Here is a 4,084-nt window from a genome sequence, read left to right as displayed (position 1 = left end):
AAATAATCAATAATCAATCATATTTAAACCGGACAATAGCGTATTCAGAAGAAAGGATAAAAACAACGAAGGGCGCGCAATCGCTCGCTCACGCACGCAAACCAGCTCTGCTTCATTCTACAGTCCACTGACAGAAAGATCGCATTCTTCTTCATTTCTCAGAATACAAGCCTGAAACAATGTCTAAAGACTGTTGACATCTAGTGGAAGGCATAGGAACTGCAATCTGGGTCCTATCCCATTACACACAGTATAGGCGTTCAATAGAAATGTAGCCAAATCAAAAATATCCCACTTCCTGGATGGATTTTCCTCAGGTTTTCATCTGCCATATCAGTTCTGTTATACTCACAGACATTATTTTAACAGTTTTGGAAACTTTATAGTGTTTTCTATCCAAATATATGCATATCCTAGCTTCTGGGCCTTAGTAACAGGCAGTTTACTTTGGGCACACTTCTCATCCAGAAATACTGCCCCCAAGCCATAAGTTTTAAGCCCCTCTCTCTGTCTCCATCTCTCCCTCTCCCTCTCTCTCTGTCTCCATCTCTCCCTCTCTCTGTCTCCATCTCTCCCTCTCCCTCTCTCTGTCTCCATCTCTCCCTCTCCCTCTCTCTGTCTCCATCTCTCCCTCTCTCTGTCTCCATATCTCCCTCTCTCTCTGTCTCCATCTCTCCCTCTCCATCTCCCTCTCTCTCTGTCTCCATCTCTCCCTCTCCCTCTCTCTCTCTCTGTCTCCATCTCTCCCTCTCCCTCTCCATCTCCCTCTCTCTCTCAATTCAAAGGGCTGTGTTGGCATTGGGAAACATCTGTTTACATTTCCAAAGCAAGTGAAATAGATCAAGAAAAGTGAAATAAACCAAAAAATGAACAGTAAACATTACACTCAAATGTCATATGTCTATATACGGTGATGTAATGATGTACAAAGAGTAAAAGTACAAATGTAAATGTCGTGTGTGTGTGTGTGTGTGTGTGTGTGTGTGTGTGTGTGTGTGTGTGTGTGTGTGTGTGTGTGTGTGTGTAAACATGCATGCATGTGCCTGTGTGTCTGTTTGTGAGAGAGAGGACTGGGCCCATTTGGATAAAACATCTTAGCTTTTACATAAGTAAAAGTATGTTCTGGAATTTACTTTTTACAGCAACATCTGTCTCTCTCTCCTCCCATACATCTCTCAGTTTGACACAGCAACATCTGTCTCTCCTCCCATACATCTCTCTGTTTGACACAGCAACATCTCTCTCTCCTCCCATACATCTCTCTGTTTGACACAGCAACATCTGGCCTGGTCTCTCTCTCCTCCCATACATCTCTCTGTTTGACACAGCAACATCTGTCTCTCTCTCCTCCCATACATCTCTCTGTTTGACACAGCAACATCTCTCTCTCCTCCCATACATCTCTGTTTGACACAGCAACATCTGGCCTTGTCTCTCTCTCCTCCCATACATCTCTGTTTGACACAGCAACATCTGGCCTTGTCTCTCTCTCCTCCCATACATCTCTCAGTTTGACACAGCAACATCTGGCCTTGTCTCTCTCTCCTCCCATACATCTCTCAGTTTGACACAGCAACATCTGTCTCTCTCCTCCCTTCCATCTCTCTGTTTGACACAGCAACATCTCTCTCTCCTCCCATACATCTCTCTGTTTGACACAGCAACATCTCTCTCTCCTCCCTTCCATCTCTCTGTTTGACACAGCAACATCTGGCCTTGTCTCTCTCTCCTCCCATACATCTCTCAGTTTGACACAGCAACATCTGGCCTTGTCTCTCTCTCCTCCCATACATCTCTCAGTTTGACACAGCAACATCTGTCTCTCTCTCCTCCCTTCCATCTCTCTGTTTGACACAGCAACATCTCTCTCTCCTCCCATACATCTCTCTGTTTGACACAGCAACATCTCTCTCTCCTCCCTTCCATCTCTCAGTTTGACACAGCAACATCTGGCCTGGTCTCTCTCTCCTCCCATACATCTCTCTGTTTGACACAGCAACATCTCTCTCTCCTCCCTTCCATCTCTCTGTTTGACACAGCAACATCTCTCTCTCCTCCCATACATCTCTCTGTTTGACACAGTAACATCTGGCCTGGTCTCTCTCTCCTCCCATACATCTCTCTGTTTGACACAGCAACATCTGTCTCTCTCTCCTCCTATACATCTCTCTGTTTGACACAGTAACATCTGGCCTGGTCTCTCTCTCCTCCCATACATCTCTCTGTTTGACACAGCAACATCTGTCTCTCTCTCCTCCCATACATCTCTCAGGTTGACATTTACTAGCCCGTTACCAACAACTTTATTAAGAGAACACTGCTGTAGAGTGCGCTCAGACCATACACAGTACCAGTCAAATGGTTGAACACACCTACTCATTCAAAGGTTTTTATTTATCTTTCTCCATTATAGAATAATAGTGAAGACATGACAACTATGAAACAGCACATATGGAATCATGTAGTAACCAAAAAAAGTGTTACATTTAAAATATATGTTATACTTGAGATTCTTCAAATAGCCACTCTTTGCCTTCATGACAGCTTTGCACACTCCTGGCATTCTCTCAACCAGCTTCACCTGGAATGCTTTTCCAACAGTCTTGAAGGAGTTCCCACACATGCTGAGCACTCGTTGACTGCTTTTCCTTCCGTCTGCGGTCCAACTCATCCCAAACCATCTCAATTGGGTTGAGGTCAGGGGATTGTGGAGGCCAGGGCATCTGATGCAGCACTCCATCACTCTCATTCTTGGTCATAAAGCCCTTACACAGCCTGGAGGTGTGTTGGGTCATTGTCCTCTCTGTTGAAAAACAAATTATATTCCCACTAACCCCAAACCAGATGGGATGGCATATCGCTGCAGAATGCTGTGGTAGCCATGCTGGTGAAGTTTGCCTTGAATTCTAAATAAATCACAGACAGTGTCACCAGCAAAGCACCATCACACCTCCTCCTCCATGCTTCACGGTGGGAAATACACATGTAGAGATCATCCGTTCACCCACACCACGTCTCACAAAGACACGGCGCCTGGAACCAAAAACATATGGACTCATCAGACCAAAGGACAGATTTCCACCGGTCTAATGTCCATTGCTCGTGTTTCTTGGGCCAAACAAGTCTCTTCTTATTATTGGTGTCCTTTAGTGGTGGTTTCTTTGCAGCAATTCGACCATGAAGGCCTGATTCACACAGTCTCCTCTGAACAGATGATGTTGAGATGTGTCTGTTACTTGAACTCTGTGAAGCATTTATTTTGGCTGCAATTTCTGAGGCTGGTAACTCTAATGAACTTATCCTCTGCTGCAGAGGTAACTCTGGGTCTTCCTTTCCTGTGGCGGTCCTCATGAGAGACAGTTTCATCATAGCGCTTGATGGTTTTTGCGACCGCACTTGAAGAAACTTTCTAAGATCTTTAAATTCTCAGAATTGACTGACCTTCATGTCTTACAGTAATGATGGACAGTTGTTTCTCTTTGCTTATTTGAGCTGTTCTTGCAATAATATGGACTTGGTATTTTACCAAATAGGGCTATCTTCTGTATACCACCCCTACCTTGTCACAACACAACTGATTGGCTCAAACACATTAAGAAGGAAAGAAATTCCACACATTTACTTTTGACAAGTCACACCTGTTCTTTGAAATGCATTCCAGGTGACTACCTCATGAAGCTGGTTGAGAGAATGACAAGTGTGTGCAAAGCTGTCATCAAGGCAAAGTTTTTGTTGGTTACTACATGATTCCATATGTGTTATTTCATAGTTTTGATGTCTTCACTATTATTCTACAATGAAGAAAATAGTTTACAAAAATAAACAGAAACCCTTGAATGAGTAGGTGTGTCCAAACTATCGACTGGTACTGTATGTCTATATGTTCCCATTTAGGCAGAGGATGGAGAACGGGTTGGTTGGTTGGTTGGTGGATGTCTGTTTTTGAGTGGGAAAGTAAAAGGTGGATCAAGAGAGATACAAAAATCAATTTTAATAAAAATTGAAATTGAAAACATTTAAGTAGGTATTAAACATAATTTACAGATTTCTCACTATATTTATATATTTTAAATGCTTTTCATGG

At 43.3% G+C, this 4,084-nt stretch overlaps 1 protein-coding gene across 8 annotated transcripts in view; it reads right to left on the bottom strand.

Annotated features, from left to right (window-relative positions):
* Nucleotides 1-3,971: 3,971 nt before the first annotated feature.
* Nucleotides 3,972-4,084, bottom strand: part of LOC110500798 — a 21,695-nt gene continuing 21,582 nt past the window's right edge. For all 8 annotated transcript variants that reach the window (XM_036958320.1, XM_036958326.1, XM_036958327.1 and 5 more), the window contains one exon: nucleotides 3,972-4,084. This exon is cut by the window's right edge and continues 533 nt beyond it. The gene's annotated coding sequence lies outside the window, so the exon portion shown is untranslated.

This window comes from Oncorhynchus mykiss, chromosome 21 (genome assembly GCF_013265735.2).
Source record: "Oncorhynchus mykiss isolate Arlee chromosome 21, USDA_OmykA_1.1, whole genome shotgun sequence".
Taxonomy (NCBI): domain Eukaryota; kingdom Metazoa; phylum Chordata; class Actinopteri; order Salmoniformes; family Salmonidae; genus Oncorhynchus; species Oncorhynchus mykiss.
The sequence above is the reverse complement of the archived record's forward strand: the minus strand, read 5'-3'. Positions and strand labels throughout refer to the sequence as shown.